The following is a 17,494-nucleotide window of genomic DNA, read 5'->3' on the forward strand; positions in this document are numbered from 1 at the left end:
GGAAACAATTACTCTGACATCTCTACAGGTTGTCTTTCCATGTCAGGGCAGAAATCCGAACTGGTGAACATTTTCCACCCAACATTTTTTTCCATCAAAACTGCAGTTTCATCAATGTTTGATTTTAGTGAAGTTTTCACTGTTTTGTCAAACTTTTAATAATTAAATGAACACTTTTCAGTTTCATTTTAGTTATAAAAAAGAACGTTTTTATAATGGATGTTGTTACAAGGAGGAGGGAGAAGAAGTGTTTTTCTTAAGCCCTGAGGATAGGACAAGAAGCAATGGGCTTAAATTGCAGCAAGGGAGGTTTAGATTGGACATTAGGAAAAGCTTCCTAACTGTCAGGGTGGTTAAGCACTGGAATAAATTGCCTAGGGAGGTTGTGGAATCTCCATCACTGGAGATTTTTAAGAGCAGGTTAGACAAACACCTGTCAGGGATGGTCTAATTCTTAGTCCTGCCATGAGTGCAGAGGACTGACTAGATGACCTCTTGAGATCCATTCCAGTTGTATAATTATAAATTGTTTTTTGTTTTTTTTTAAATAACAAGTGTCCATTTGAAATTAATCAATGTGAAAATTTCCTTTTGTTTAAATTTTTTAAAAATAGAAACTGGAATCAAAATTCCCCAGGAAAAACTTCCAACAAAAATCTTTCACTCACTTATTGTTTTGGCCAAAATAAAATTGGATTTTTCAACCAGCTCTAGCAAAATCCATTAGTGTGGGGAAAGTTGCAGGACTATGGCCTCTGCCATCCTGATATGGCTATTCAAAGAGGATTTCAGTCTACAAGGCTGTTGGGCTGATACCTACCAAGACATGCAAACATTTAAAAAGAAAGTGGGGGGTGGAGGGGCTATTTCCTGTTAATATATTAGAACGGGGTGGCCAACCTGTGGCTCCGGAGCCACATGCGGCTCTTCAGAAGTTAATATGTGGCTCCTTGTACAGGCACCAACTCCGGGGCTGGAGCTACAGGCGCCAACTTTGCAATGTGTTAGGGGATGCTCAATTCAACCCCTGGCTCTGCCACAGGCTCTGCCCCCATTCCACCCCTTCCCACCCCCTCCCCTGAGCCTGCTATGCCCTTGCTCCTCCCCCTCCCCCACAGAGCCTCCTGCATACCATGAAACAACTGATTGGGGGGTTCAGGGAGGGAGGGGGAGGTGCTGATCGGCGGGGCTGCTGGTGGGCGGGAGGCACTGGGAGCGGGGGAACGGGGGTGAGCTGATGGGGGGCTGCTGACGTATTACTGTGGCTCTTTGGCAATGTGCATTGGTAAATTCTGGCTCCTTCTCCAGTTCAGGTTGGCCACCCCTGTATTAGAAAGTATTTTGGTTACCTATTTGGAGGCCTAGCTTATAAAACTAGTAGGATAAAACACTCAAAGGGATATTTGCAGTCCAACCAAAGAAGTGACAAAATCCAGAGAACCCATCTTAGGCTTTATACGGATCCAAAAGGATGATGAGAAAGGATTTTAGGAGCTTTGGTTAGAATTTTGTTGATGCTCAATTTAGAGCTGAATTTTTTTGAACAAAAACTCTTTTAAAACAAAGGCAATTTTTTTGATGTAATCTTTTTTCCAAACACTTTTTGACATTGAAGTGTTGTGATTTCCCCCCAAAAGATTTGACCATTCTCTTTTCTATACTTAAGATTGAAAAACTATATGGAGTAACAGTAACAAAACCTCAACTACCATGACATACTTTGCCAGCTTAGCTGGCAGTTTAATGTTAGACAGTTTAATGTTGAACTGATCTAAATGGAAATGTTTCAGTTCAGTTCAAACAAACTGAAATATTTTGATTCAGGTCACCCCAACCCCAAATGAAGTATTTTGTTATGACTTTCCTGATGTAAACTTGAAGAGTTTGGCAAAAATCAAAAATTTTCCATGGAAAGTTTCAATGTTGTGGAAACTATTTTCCATCAAAAATGTTTTTTGATGGAAAAAATCTCAACCAGCTGTCATATGAACTGTGGGGGGAGAGAGGCAGGGCAGACTATCTTAATGCAAACTTGATCCTTTTAGTTCACACCAGCAGGATCTACATGGGGTGGTTATTGTGCAGCTTGTTAAAGCACTTTACAAAGCACACGCTCTAATGTGCTTTGCCAGCCCTTTGTAGACAAGCCCATAGACAGAATTTCTTAGGGCTTGTCTACACTGAAAATGCTACAGCAGCACAGCTGGGCCTCTGCAGGGCTTCAGTGTAAACATCATCTATGCTGATGGAGGGGTTCTCCCATTGGTATATGTAATCTACCTCCCGGGGAGGCGGTAGCTAGGTCAATGGAAGAAATCTTCCATCGACCTAGCGCTGTCTACACTGGTATTTAAGTCGGCTTAATTACACCGCTCAGGGGTGTGGGATTTTCACACCCCGGATTGATGTCTAGTGTAGACCAGGCCTTTGACTTCTCCTTTCTGAACATATCTATTCATTTTCCTTGAATGGTATCTCCCTGGGATTGTCTGTTGGAGCTATTTGGCGGGAGAGATTTGGCAAAAAAAAAAAAAAAAAAAAAACAAGTATGAGAATGGAAAGATATCAGTCATGCAGCTAGAAAGAGCAGTTTAATTGGATGGTCTATCCTAAATGTTGGCACAAATAAAATATTCCTCTGCTGTAACTGTTCTTCTGAAACCTCTAGTAACAGCATTTGGAAGCTTTATTGCATCTTGGGGAATAAAATACAATAAAAACCAGTCTCATTTGTCTCCTTCTGATGCCAATTTGCTAGAAAGCCCTGCCAGTACTGAAATGGTTACCTGATGAGTTAGTGTTGTAGAATGCACACATTACTTGCTAAGTATTAAACTCAACAAATGCTTTAAAACCATTCTGCCAGTACTATAAATACAAAGAGAATAAAAGTCAGCTAATGCCTATCAGCTTTCTAAAGGACTGATGAGGTGGCTAACTGATGACTTGGCTAACAGATGACTCCTTAGTGCTCCTTAAAACTTTGTTTTGGGAACAACACCTGGTAATCTTCCTACTGGTGAGCTTTCCAAACAGCTCCCAGAGATGCAGACCTTCAAGAACCAACTATGTCCTTAATGAGTACAAATATTTAAGGGGCATTTTCCTGTTCCCTGTTCAGAGTTTGAGTTGCTGGGCCATGAGTAGTCCTCTGGACTTCAGGAATAGACTCTTACACAGGTTGACTTGCTGCCTGGATTTTTGCATGACCCTCCGGTCCAATTAATGAACAAGTGTCTGAATAGGAACGTGGACGTAGTGGATAAGTTACTTACAATTAAGGCTCCGGGTTTGTCACGGAGGTCACGGTTTCTGTGAGTTCCCATGACCTCCGTGATTTCTGCAGTGGCCCATGCAGCTGAACTGGGAACCACCTGAGCAGCTCAGGCAGCCCCTGGGCCATTCGCACAGGCCACTGCTGGGGCAGTCTCGGGCCTCCCAACCCCCAGCAGCAGGAGTTTGGGTGTGGGAAGGCTCTGGGCTGGGATGCGGGGCAGTGCTTATCTGGGGGGGCTCCCCAAAAGGGCGACAGCAACTCCCCTCCCTCAGCTCCTAGCTCCACATGCTTCCTTTGTCCATTGGCACCACCCCGCACTTCCATTGGCCGCGGTTCCCAGTCAATGGGAGCTACAGAACCGGGGTTTGGGGTGGAGTGGAGGCAGCACACGGAGTTAGGAACTGGGGTTGCCGCTTCCCAGGAGCCGGGTAGGGAGCTTGCCCCAGCTCCACCAACCCCCTCTCCCACCACAGCACCCGTGGCATGTCCTCCCAGGTTGTGCCCCCCCCCCCCCATCTCCCCCAAGTTTTAGTCAAGGTATATAGTAAGTCATGGACAGGTCATGGGCAGTGAATTTTTGTTTACTGCCTGTGACCTGTCCATGACTTTTACTTAAAATACCCATGACTAAAACGTAGCCTTACTTATAATACTATGCAATATTCAATGGTGTAGTAGCAGGTCAAATTTTACAAACTAGACTTCCTACTGCATTTGAACCAGATTAAGATTTTGGATCAAGTCTGATCAAAGTCAATGGGATTGTTTCCATTGACTTCAGTAGGGTCTGATTCAGACCCTAAACATTTAGGATCAGGTGTATGATGGTGTAAGTGGAGTCAAGTTGCAACTGTTTTTATCAAGGCAAAATTTGTCCTTATCTCTAATTTGAAATAATAATTTGGAGTTTTTACTATGATGTATATTAATTATATTATGTAGGATATTTTTGATAAAATATATAGCAGCGGAAGTAATTCAGCTTTACTTTTACTAAGATAATCCACCTAAACAAATAGTTAAAGTGCTAGATTTTCTTTTAACAAACTGATGTACTGATTTTCCATCTGTGCTAACTTTAAATTGTTCTCTTGAAGGCATTCCAAAGTAAATATTTGGGTGTTTATGGACAGCAATTGGGCATGTTGCCACTCTACTGCTAAAGGACTGAAACAGTAGCACCTATAAAAGTGCAACCCTAAACATTCTTATGAAATGTTCACTGTCTACAGATGCCGATAGAGGCATCACTTATTTTAGACATCTGCCTGGTGCCAGCCCACATAAACCCGCTGTCTCACTTTTTACATACATTAATCAGACGTATAAATATATACATTTTGCCTGAGATTTCAAAATACTTTATAAAGGTGGGTAAGAATGATTCTCAGCCCCCTATTATGAGGGAACTAAGGCACAAAGATAACAAGTGATTAGTCTAAGGTCTTTTACTAGAGCTGGGCAAAATTTTTAGCACAAAACCTTTTCTCGGTGAACATGCAGATTTGGGTTGACCAAAACAATTTGTGATTTGGGTCAATTTCAGCAAGTTGGTTTAGTCAGAAGATTTTTTCTAAATGTTGAAAATGTCAAAACAGTTCATTCTGGCATTTCTTAACGAAGTGTTTGGGTTTCAGAAAGATGTTTCATTTCATAATTTCCCGTTGTTTTATTTAAGAAAAACATTAAAAAGTCTGTCAAAATTCCAAAACCATTTGTGACTTTGGGTTAAAAAATGGTTAGACCTGTGAACCAAAAAAAGCCACAAAACAAACAAATGAACAATAACAAAGAGACAGTAACAGCGAGCCAATTGCAGTTTGGAATAGAACCATACTCTCAGTCCCGCACCTCCCAAATATTGAAAGTGAGGTTGCAGGAAACATTCAGATCTAGAGTTGATTATTGGTAGCTCCCTCCTCTCTGACCTCTTTCATACCCACATGACACCTCTCCAGTGCATACAAAATACAACTGTTGAGATAATCTTTCTTGCCTTCTACTCTGATCCTCACATTATACTCTGAATCCTTCCACTGGGTCTCCCCTCCTCATTCCATCAAGTAGAAGCTTCTTGCCCTGATGTTTGAGTCCCTTCACAATCTGCCTTGTGATAGTTAATCACTTTCTCATTGCATTTGCCCTCCTATTACTCTGCCCTGCTGCAGATCCCTGTTTGGTACACATGCTATCATGTCTATTACCTTCTTCTACTTCAAATCCTTCTCAAGACCTACTTCTACTGTGATGCTTAACAGAAATTAGCTATTTAGTAACAGTGACTAGTTAGTGGGGCATTTGGGGATAGCTCATATTTATTCATTTATGTTACATGAGAGTAGGAGCATGATTTTTTTGGTATGTGGATGGCTTAACACAACGTGTACACTACCAGAATGCAAAGAACAAACATTAATAAAGAAATGAACCCCACACTATTCCTAGGCCCCAATTCAACCAAGTTACACAAGCACATGATTAACTTGAAACGTGTTTGGTCCCACTGACTTCACTGGGACTGCTCACATGCTTAAAGTTGCTACATACACAAGTTCCTTGTTGCACAAGGGCCCTAGTTTCTATGAGTGTTTTATTTTTGATCTTATACATTAAACAGATCGTTGTGACACATTTGGATCTTGGAAGGTTGACAGCCAAGGTAAGACATCCACTGAATTTACAGAAACTCCATACAGTTCTTTGACTTTCTACTTCATTGTATTATGTTGTTGATCTAGTTCAGAGACTCTCAAACTGTTGTCCATGGACCACCAGTGACCCGCGAGCTCCATTCAGGTGGTCCACGGATAGTTCCCTCTAAAGTGCACGTCTGGGCAGCCGCAGACAAGAGAATGAAGGGCCACCCACCTAATTAGTGGAGCCATGCAGACGTGCCTGGACCCTGGAGAAGATGAACACGTAAGGTGAGATGGTGGCCTTGGGGGGAATAGGAGGTAGGTGGGAGGTGGCAGTGGGGTGAGAAGAGGGGATGGGGGGAATTTGGGATATGCAGGGCTGTGGCAGACAGAGAAAGAGGCAACTTTCTCCAGCTCCAGGGCTACGGCTGCCAGGGAGAGATGGTCCTCCTTCCGAGCCTCAGCTCTGTGGCTGCTGTGGTGGGGGAGAGACCCCCCCTTCTTCCCACCCCCAGCTTGGCAGCTGCCACGGTGTGGGAGATAGGGCACATCTATCGCATTTGAAAGGTAAGACTACTGATATTAAAATATGAGTTGTGTGCTTTTATTTATAGAACAATAAACGTTAATTATTATTAAGGGTTTTTTTAATGTAACGCTGTCACAGAGTATTGGGGAACTCAGGGCCCTGCACCCCCGGCTTCCTGCGATTCACCATGACTCTCAGCCAGCCAGTAAAGCAGAAGGTTTATTTGGATGACAGGAATACAGTCCAAGACAGGTCTTGCAGGCACAGACAACAGGGCCCCCCTCAGTTAGGTCCAGCTTGGGGTCCCAGGGCATCCCAGCCCCCCCCCTTTGGGGGGGGGGTCAGAGCCATCTCTGCCTCCCAGCCATCTCTCCAGCCCGCTTCCAACACTCTGCCTTCAGCGACCCCTCCCACCGCCTTTGTTCAGTTTCCCGGGCCAAGGTGTCACCTGGCCTCCAACCCCTTCCTGGGTTCTCATGTTACACGCTCAGGTATTCGCCTTCGGGCAGACTCCCATCCCCCAATGCAGACTATCCTAGCCACACTCCCCTGTCAGCATTCCCAGACCACAGTAAGAACAGTCCCAGTTCGTCACATCTCCCCCCTTCGAGACCGAACTGAGCAGGGTCACTTTAGCCAGTGACCCGGGGAAGTTCGAACCTACCCCCGTTCCCATGGATGCCCCCGCATCCCTCCCATTCCTTGGTGAGAATTACACCAGGCCCCTCCAGTTTCACGCCCCCCCCCCTTAGGTCGGGGTGCTTGATGGCACTCGCAGTTCGCATGTGGGAAGGTTTATGCGGCCTGTGCCCTTTTCCCACCCCCATACCTCTGGGGTTCCAACTGGGCTGTGGTCTTCTCCCAGCGCTCCAGTCTGGAGGTCTGTGCTTTGGGCTCTCTTGGTTTAGAGCCGCCCTTTTAACCTTGGCCACCCTCCGGAAAGGATTCTTTATGCTGGGCAAGGGTCCTAAAGCTGTTTTCCCCTTGTCCCAGGACTTCCTCCCCCTCTGACAGGGGTCACAGGATCCGCAGTACTGTCGGACAGTAACAAAGACCCCAGGCCAGTAAAAGCTCCGTAGCAGCCTCTGCTGGGTACGCCAGGTTCCCTGGTGCCCTGAGAGGGGAATGTCATGGGCCCGGCACAGCAGCTGGCGGCGATACTTCTGGGGTACCACCAGCTGCCTCCTGATCCCCCCTGACTCCATTTTCCCTGGGGGAGCCCATTCTCGGTACAGGAACCCCTTCTCCCACAGGAACCTTTTCTGGCCACCTCGTCCCATGGTCTGTACCGCATTGAGGTCGGCCAGGTCCCTTATCTTCCGCAAGGAGGGATCTCTCTGCAACTCGGTCTGGAACTCAGCAGCTGGGACAGGGATGGCCACCTGCTCTTTCTCGCCCGCTGGGTCTGAAGCTGCAGCCTCCCTGAGCCGTGTCCCTGGGCGTTCCCTCCCCACCAGGTTAGGGTCCTGCGCCTCAGGCAAGGCACCCCCCCCAAGGCCAGGGCGCAGTGCCCCTCGCCGGCTCTGACTGCGGGCCACAACCAGTGCCCTTTGGGGGTTGCTTGGCCAGTTCTCCAGGTCCCCCCCCATCAATACCTCAGTGGGCAAATACGGGTGTACCCCCACATCCTTGGGGCCCTCCTTGGCCCCCCACTTCAGGTGTACCCTTGCCACGGGCACTTTGACTGGTGTTCCGCCCACCCCCGTCAGGGTCAGGTAGGTGTTGGGCACCACCTGATCTGGGGCCACCACCTCGGGCCGGGCCAGCGTCACCTCTGCGCCCGTATCCCAGTATCCATTGACCTTCCTCCCATCCACCTCCAGGGGAACAAGGTACTCTCTCTGGAGGGACAGCCCCGCGCCTACCATATAAACCAAAAACCCTGAGTCTGGAGCATCCAGCCCCCTAGAGGAGCTGGCCTGGAGCTCTCCTCCCTCCTTAGCAGGTGGTACTCTGCCAGCCCCCCTTCCCTGGGAATGCTGCCTCTCACCGGGCTGGGTATCTACCCAGTCAACCCTCTGTGGGTTCGGTCTGCTCAGTCTGTCCCTGAGCCTGGGGCAGTGGGCCCGTATGTGGCCTTTTTGGCCACAGTGGTAGCAGCCCATGTCCCATGGGTCCCCTTGAGTGGGTCGGATGGTCCTGACGCCGGATGTTCCCCTTTGATGGGGTTTTTCTGTATTTTCCCACGGGGAGGTCCCATGGTGACTCTCTCTCTGCGTTGTGGTGGGACTGTTCCTTTGGGACTCCTCCCTGTTATCTCCTGACCGGCTCTTTACAAACTCATCGGCCAGCCGGCCTGCATGTCGCGGGTTCTCTGGCTTTCTGTCCACCAACCACAGCCTCAGGTCGGATGGGCACCGCTCATACAGTTGCTCCAGTACCAGCAGTTTGACCAGGTCCTCCTTCGTCTGGGCCCCATCAGCTCACTTGCTGGCGTATCCTTCCATGCGGACGGCTAGTTGCAGATATGAGATCTCAGGGGTTTTATCCTGACTCCGGAACCTTTCCCGGTACATCTCAGGAGTCAGCCCAAACTCTCGTAGCAGGGCCTTTTTGAATAGTTCGTAGTCCCCTTTCTCTGCCTCTTCCAGCTGGCGGTACAATGCCACGGCTTTGGGGTCCAGTAAGGGGGTAAGGACCCGGAGTCTGTCCACGGGATCAACCCGGTGCAGCTCGCAGGCCGTCTCAAAGGCCTCCAGGAAGTCATCCATGTCCTCCCCCTCCTTGTGTGGGACCAGGATGCACTTATCAAAGCTCCGTGCAGTCCTGGGTCCCCCCTCACTCACCGCAGCTGGGGGTTCGCTGCCCTTCAATCTTGCCAGTTCCAGTTCATGCTGACGCTGTCTCTCTTCATGCTGTCTCTGTCTCTATTTCTCCTCCCGTTCATGCTGTCTCTGTCTCTCTTCATGCTGTCTCTGTCTCTCTTTCTCCTCCCGTTCATGCTGACGCTGTCTCTCTTGTTCACGATCCTCCAGCTCTCTCAGTTTTAGCTCTTTCTCCCATTCCAGCCAATTCCGCTCCACGGATGCCGAACGTCGCCGGGAGGATCCTCTGCTGGCCGGCGAGCTTCGCCGGGAGGATCCCCTGCTGGCCGGGGGGGTCACGGCGCCCTCGGTATTTGCTGGGCTCCTCCCCACCCTTCCCCTAGGCATAGGAAGGAGTGGTCTCAGGAAGCCCTCAGCAGCTGGCTGACCACTCCCAGCTGGGACAGACACTGGTGCCTGCGCTGCATTTGCCAGGCTGCTTCCCTGAGACACAGGGATCAGTTCATTCGCGCAATCTTCCGCCTCCAGCTGGGCAATGAGCTGTTCTTTGGTGAGCCTCCCAATGCGCAGCCCCCTCTGCTTGCACAGCTCCACCAGGTCGCTCTTAAGCCGCTTGGCATACATCTTCCTGCTGGCCACTCACCGGCCTGTGTGCTCACAGCTCCCCACAGTTCCCAGGGGGACCCCTAGTGTGCCAGCCCTTCTCGAGGTCACCACCTCTCTGCCAGGGTCGAGCTGCAGACTCCTCCGCCCCTGGGACCACTCGCTGCGATCCCCCCGGGGGGACCCTGTTACCGCAGAAGTCCTTCTCGCTGGTCACACACTCCCAGGGGTAATAACCGTCTCTCTCTCACTCTTCAGCACGCCTGGTCCCCGTCAATCCCCCTTCGTTTTACTGCTCCCCAGTCACTTACTGCAGGAAGCGCCGTCCACGGGGTGCAGTAGATCTGCTGCCACCAGTTGTCACGGAGTATTGGGGAACTCAGGGCCCTGCACCCCCGGCTTCCTGCGATTCACCATGACTCTCAGCCAGCCAGTAAAGCAGAAGGTTTATTTGGATGACAGGAATACAGTCCAAGACAGGTCTTGCAGGCACAGACAACAGGGCCCCCCTCAGTTAGGTCCAGCTTGGGGTCCCAGGACATCCCAGCCCCCCCCCCTTTGGGGGGGGGTCAGAGCCATCTCTGCCTCCCAGCCATCTCTCCAGCCCACTTCCAACACTCTGCCTTCAGCGACCCCTCCCACTGCCTTTGTTCAGTTTCCCGGGCCAAGGTGTCACCTGGCCTCCAACCCCTTCCTGGGTTCTCATGTTACATGCTCAGGTATTCGCCTTCGGGCAGACTCCCATCCCCCAATGCAGACTATCCTAGCCACACTCCCCTGTCAGCATTCCCAGACCACAGTAAGAACAGTCCCAGTTCGTCACAAACGCTTTTATCCAATAGTTAGCTAATGGTACAGACAACATTTGGAAAGATCATTAAGTGGTCTGCCGAGACCCTCAGCAATTTTCAAGTGGTCCGCGAAAAAAAAAGTTTGAGAACCACTGATCTAGTTCTTATTGAGTCACATATACATTTACAAAAGGCCCTACAAGGCTTAACTTGGAAAAGTAACAGTGATTCATCATTGTAACAAATTGTAAATGTTCCCTCAGTCCCTCTATTTTTAGAAACATTTACAATCAAAACTGAAAAATTAGTATTTATAATCTGATATGGCCATAGCATTAGTTCTTGGGTACAACCCAGAACAGTCTGGGGTTTTTTGTACCTCATGTAATTAAGACCCATTTGTTGATTTCTCCAATCTGTACAGAATAAGGAAAATTAAAACAACGCATTTGCTGTTTCTTTTTTTAGGAGGGAAGTTTAAGCTAAAATAAACCCAGCCAGTGCAGTACAATCAATATGACTTTGTATTTGTTAATGTTAGCACAAATTAAAGTTATGGAATTATTTACAGGAGAAACACCTGTGCCACAGACAATTGAAACTAAAATTTGTTGCTTATATAGTTCTTTCCTACCTTAAGGTGATTAGAAGTTAAAGACTAGGCATAGAACAGTCTTCCAAAATAGATTATAACTTTCAGTTCAGGAGTCTCATTACAGTGTGTAATCAACATTCTTTTCTATTGTTAGTAGATATTTGTTAGAAAAAATTATGAATAGTATCTAAATATGATTAGATTGCTTAGTTACATTAATTTTTGCCTAATGTTACAACCATTTCTAGTAGCATAGGGCCAGATTTTCAGCTAGGTGCATTTAATTCCATGCAAGTGTAACAGCATAAAACTGGTTGTGATTATGCAAATATCCATTGTACACATTTGTTATTTGCATGCTTAACTCTATGTACACACAACTGTACACACAACTGCGTAAGTTTGAAAGTCTGGGTCCATATTACCATCTCATATAAAAGTGCACAATTGTGAGATATTTAGGAGCTATGGGTTGCCATATCCTCCCTTTTTGTAGTGTAGTGTAGGGCCAACAGAAGTGCAGAAGGGCTGCTGTGTAAGGCTGATCCTAGGTTTCATATGAAATAAAACACATGGGGCCTCAGACAGATGTGTAACCTGCATGACATCTGTGGATTTGGAGGGTTCAACAATTGGGCAGGACAGGTATGTTTGACCTTAGGGGGATGCAGAAAAGTTAATAAGCAATGTACCTCAAGGTGCTTAATATTATTGACAGAATAAGAAGGCTTTCAGCAGCTAGAATGGGGCAGAAAGGCTTTCAGCGGTTGTGTGGAAGTTGACCCTCACCACCACCCCCCACGGCATACTTCATCCTTAAAGGTGGGTGGCAGGCCATTGGACACAAACGATCCTGGATGTGAGAGGAGAGGAAGTGCTAGTAACATGGATCTCTGTGAGGTTTCACACTTGGTACAGCCTAGAGTTGGCCCAGCTGACATGCTCACATAGGTAGAGTTGGTTGGAAGTTTTCCTTTGAAGTGTGTTATTGACTGAAAGTGTGGTTTCCACAAAACAGACAATTTCCCCCAAGAGGAAAATAAGTTGTTTGGGGTCTGTTTGACCCAAAACAAACCATTTCATTGGATTGTATCAAAACATTTCAGCTCAGTGTGAATACCTGAGCTACTGCAGTACCTTATGGGAGCTGTAGGGTGGGTGCCTCATGTCCCCTGTGGGTCAGGTTCCCTGACTGGACTACAACCATGAAAAACCACCATCTAGCCTCTGGATAACCTGCTTAGGTGCATCATGGGGGTCCCATAACCAAAGTGCAACTAGGCTACATCCCAAAGTTGAGAATAGGGGCATGAAAAACCCAAATCACAACTCCCATACAGTACCACAGTGGCTCTGGTGGATGAAATGTAATAAAAAGGTTTTGTTTCACATCAATTTTATATCAGAATATCACATTTTCTTTTGAATAAAGATGTCAAAATGAACTTTTAGCAGGGGACATCCACCTCTTGAGTGCATCTTGCTGCTGCATTTAGTATTGCAGGCCTTTCCCTGCTCCTGGCACCCCTGCCGATTGTCAACCCTTCTTGGTGAGTCTTCAGTGGCTCAGCCCATTGGCCAAATCACAGTAAAAAATGAACTCTTTCCAGGATATTAAGCAAACAGTCTATTTACCCTTAGTAGGGTCTTCAGTCCTGGCACTGGGCCCCCTTTAAATGCAGCCCTTTGTTTGAGCTTCCAACTCAGTCCTGCCCGCTTTCTGGGGTTTACACCACTTTACTTGTGGCCACTAAGGGAATCCAGGCCTGCCCACTATTTCAGATTCCACCCAGGGACTCTACGCACAATAGCTATGCACAGCTCAATTTCAGTCTGCTGGCACTTCTTCCCTGGGCCCTTTTTGCTTCATCCTTACCTCAGGGTTAAGCTTTTTAGGACCTCTCTCCCCCTGCAAGCCCATCTAAGCAAAATGCAGCCAGAAACAGACTCTTGCTATTCCTTTCATTCCTTGGGCCAGATCTTGCTCTGATTCCAGCCAGGAACTGACCTGCTAAGGCCCTGCAGTTCCTTTTATCTGAGCCTGCTTAGCTCTGATTGGCTACTTCCATGAAGCCTCTCTTGGCAGGCCTGGAGGACCCTCTGTCACTGCTCCTTTCCTGGGGTGCAGTGTAATAGGACCACAGAGCCCCCTGAAGAGCTCAGTACACCCAGTCACAGAATTGTTTTAATATTCCTGAGTTGAAAATTGTTGTATCTTTTTATTCTGTGAAAAATATCACTTGTTTGACTTTCTGGTCGCAATTCAGGGCAACGTCAAAATATTTTCCACAGGATGGGAAGGCAATTTGTTGGCTGAAGGCACACAAACAAAAAGCCCATGGGCCATACACAAAGAACCAACAACCATCCACTTGGATAGCATGGTTTTTAATACAGCCCCCATTACTAATAGATATAGCTATATAGCCCTCCCAATAACTCGTATAGCTAACAGATATTCCATGCTGCAATTGGCTTCCCCACCTTCTTGTGGTAGGTGACTATGTGGTGAGTGGGGTGGTATTACATAGCCACCATTCTGCTTTACAAAGCCTTCCTACCTAGATTCCATGCAATTTCCACCCTTTTACTCTGCTTCAGACCACAGCTTATTTATTTCACAGAGTGACTCTGATTCTAATCACTATTATTGTGGTAAATACAGATGCTGAATTATAAAATGGATAGATTTTAAACTTTACAATTCCCCCAACTCCATCTTTGATGTCCTTTCCTTGCAGTCACCTCCCACCAACTCCAGTGACTTTATCTCTGTTGGTGGCCGTTGACAAGCATCCCAACCTTCCACCGCTGGAGATTGAATTCAGCTTCTGATTTAAGTCAAAAATTAAACAGTCTTCTGATGAGAAAAACAAAACATGTCAATTCCTGTCCTAAGTTTATCATTTCTGCTAATTTGGGTCACAGCAGAGGGCTTATACAAGTGGTGGCTATGTCTATCAGGATGGGCCTCAGAGAGAGAGGCCCTGCCCTGGCAAACTTCCTGCAAAATACAACTCTTCTGAAGCTATGGTAACATATCAATTTTCTAGCACTTTTAAACCTTCCCATAACTGTATACATTGTGGAGATTATTCCTGACCTGGAACCACAGGGTTACCAAAATCTGCCTAAGGTGCTTCAAAAAAAGGGCCTTGTTAGGCCAAGGGCTAGTTCAGCGGTCGGCAACCTCTGGCACGCGGCTCGCCAGGATAAGCACCCTGGCAGGCCGGGCCAGTTTGTTTACCTGCCACGTCGGCAGGTTCGGCCTATCGCGGCTCCCACTGGCCGCGGTTCGCCGCTCCAGGCCAATGCAGGCTGTGGGAAGCCGTGGCCAGCACATCCCTCGGCCCGCACCACTTCCCGCAGCCCTCATTGGCCTAGGACGGTGAACCGCGGCCAGTGGGAGCCGTGATCGGCCAAACCTGCCGACTCAGCAGGTAAACAAACTGGCCCGGCCCACCAGGGTGCTCACCCTGGTGAGCCGCATGCCAGAGGTTGCTGACCTCTTGGCTTGTTCTTAGTCTTGCATTTCAGGGCCTGATACACCATTAGAGTCAATGGGAAAAGGAAAGACCCTTAGTAGTACATCGAGCACATCACCGGCCACCAACAGTACCAGGAGGTGTGAGCCAGAGTGACATCTTTCTCCCTCTATGAGAAAGGGACCAAGAGACCTTCTTCATTGGATTATATGAACTGGAACCATAAACTCACTGAACATTAAATCTCACCAAATGAGGGTCAATCCATCCTCATGTCCACTCATTATACTCCACACCCGAACATAGCCACTCTATGAACTTCATACCCTCATAACTCAATGCCTGTACTTTGACCCATCAACATTTAACCCCCAATCGGGGATATTGCAGATTATGTATTCCTTATGTCACCCGATCTTAAACCAAACTTTGCATCCTCGATAACCTGTACGTTATTCCCTGATAACCAGAAACTTCTATGCTCAAACTCTGTTCACTTTTTTTTTTTAACATCATCTTAATAAAATTTTTAGTACTGAACTGATTCACATTTCCTTTAGTATGCAGAACAAAAAGATGTAAAAAAGTTAGACCCAGGCTCAATTCTTCATAAAGAAAATACCGATTTTGTGAACCTGTGTAAAATGTCACATTATATTCAGTGGAGAGAATTCAGAAAGTAAGGCAAAGATTGTAAATACTAAGCCAGGTTTTTTAACGGTATTTAGCAATCTAACTACCATTGATTTCACTGCAAGTTAGCCATCAAAATACCACTAAGACTTTGGCTCATTGACCTTGGTGGCCGTTAAAATGCAGACTTAAGACAAACATTGTCTCCAGGATTTTTTCCCTTTCAACACACATAATAAATTCCATCATTGTAACTATGCTATAATCATGTTAGCAAGGCTTACTAGGTTTTTAATAGGAATGTTTAGTCAGCATGGTGATTTACAGGATTTCTACCAAGTTTTCTTTCATATGTCTTTTTTGCAATTTCCCCAGGTCCTACTCATGTGTCTTTCTTTCCCTTGCAGCTGCTGTTATTCAACATAAACAGCTGCTTCCACACAATATGTCTGTGGATGTATCCTGATAACACAACCAATGACTGAGATTAGTAAAACACCTCAGAGCTTTTCCTCTAAAAATACCCCAATAGCTCAGTAAACTGGGTGCAAGATCTGTACACCATCTCTGTGGAGCTGATAGCTTTTGGTGGATTAAGTGCAGAGCCATGTGACCACTGCATTTATCCTTGCACCTTTCATCACCTCATCTGCAAACTGCCCACTAATCTGTCACCTCTCACCCTTTCTCAACATTCCAAACTACTGAGTAGCTATAAAGAGCGTAAGAAAAAAACCCAAACATCCATCTCCTACAAAAGTTTCCTATTTTTCCTCAAATGTGGCACTTTCTCCTTAGATTTACACTAGACCAAATGCCAGGATAGACAATATTTAGTCGTAGATGAGTATGCTGTAAATTTTGAAATCTCTTGTGATCCTGGAGAGGCAGCAATGGCAGTCAATCCCATAGGCAATGCCCAGCTTTTCCAATGGAATGCATAGGACTGGTTTCTAGCCATGAAAGGTCCCAAGGCACTGTACTTTAAAGTCCTGAATTTTTAGGTATAGAAAAAGCTATTTATCATATTTAGATACAACCAAAGGCAAATATCCTAATCTTCTGAAAAGAGTTAAGATTTTTTTTAGGACCATGAATGTTCAGGTGGGGTTTCTATCTGACATGGAAGACAGCTACTCTAACGGCAGATTTCAGAGTAGCAGCCGTGTGAGTCTGTATCAGCAAAAAGAATGAGGAGTACTTGTGGCACCTTAGAGCCTCACACATTTATTTCCTCATAAGCTTTTGTGGGCTAAAATCAATGAAGCATCCGATGAAGTGGGTTTTAGCCCACGAAAGCTTTATGAGGAAATAAATGTGTGAGTCTCTAAGGTGCCACAAGTACTCCTCTAACAGCAGAGTGTACCCTATCCCCAATGCTGGCACACAGTTTCATTGCCAGTTCAGAGGCTAGAGTCAGCTCCCAAATCACCAGCACAGTTTTCTCCAGCCCCAGAAGGTCTCCTCTCCTCCTCATCCTATCAGGCTCTTAATGTGGCCTGATGAGGACACAGCCAAAGCCTTTATGGTTGGAGGCAATATTGTGTGTCTTATTTTTTGCTAAGCTCCTGGTTTCCAGGTAGTGACACAAAATGCCCACCTACTCCCATCTAGGGAAGGCGAGATATAGTGGAACCCAGTTCCACATGGAGACAATCTTGCAGCTATAAGTCATTGAATTTAGCAGCTGTGCAACTGTGTGACTAAGTCTTTTGAATTGCCCAAGTGTTTTCCTTGGCGACTGCTTCCTGCAGGAACTTGTTTTTCTCTTACCATGACTGGGGTTGGCTGTTTGTGAAAGCTGTGGCTAGTGTTTATTGGAGCAACAAAGAGTGAATAGTTTTTTAACATGTTCCCACAGTGCCCAGAGGAGTCCTTTGAAGGGGAGGCAATTGCTTTTCCTGGCTTTCTTCCTCTCCCAGAGGGGGGCGGGGGGAATCTCACATGAGAAAGAGTAAATATACTTTTCCTGTTATTCGGTCATATTTATTTACTACTTGACAGCCCAAAGCCTCACTACCATGTCCAGAAGCAGTTTCTGTCCCATCCATTCTCTGCCTGGTTGATACAATAATGTGCCAGACTATAGCACAGAATACATGCAGGTATGGAACACAAGAACAGATTCCCCAATGTGTGAGCCAGAGAACTTCACTCCTGTCAATCAGAACAGGGCCAAT

Source organism: Malaclemys terrapin, chromosome 5 (genome assembly GCF_027887155.1).
Source record: "Malaclemys terrapin pileata isolate rMalTer1 chromosome 5, rMalTer1.hap1, whole genome shotgun sequence".
Classification (NCBI taxonomy): domain Eukaryota; kingdom Metazoa; phylum Chordata; order Testudines; family Emydidae; genus Malaclemys; species Malaclemys terrapin.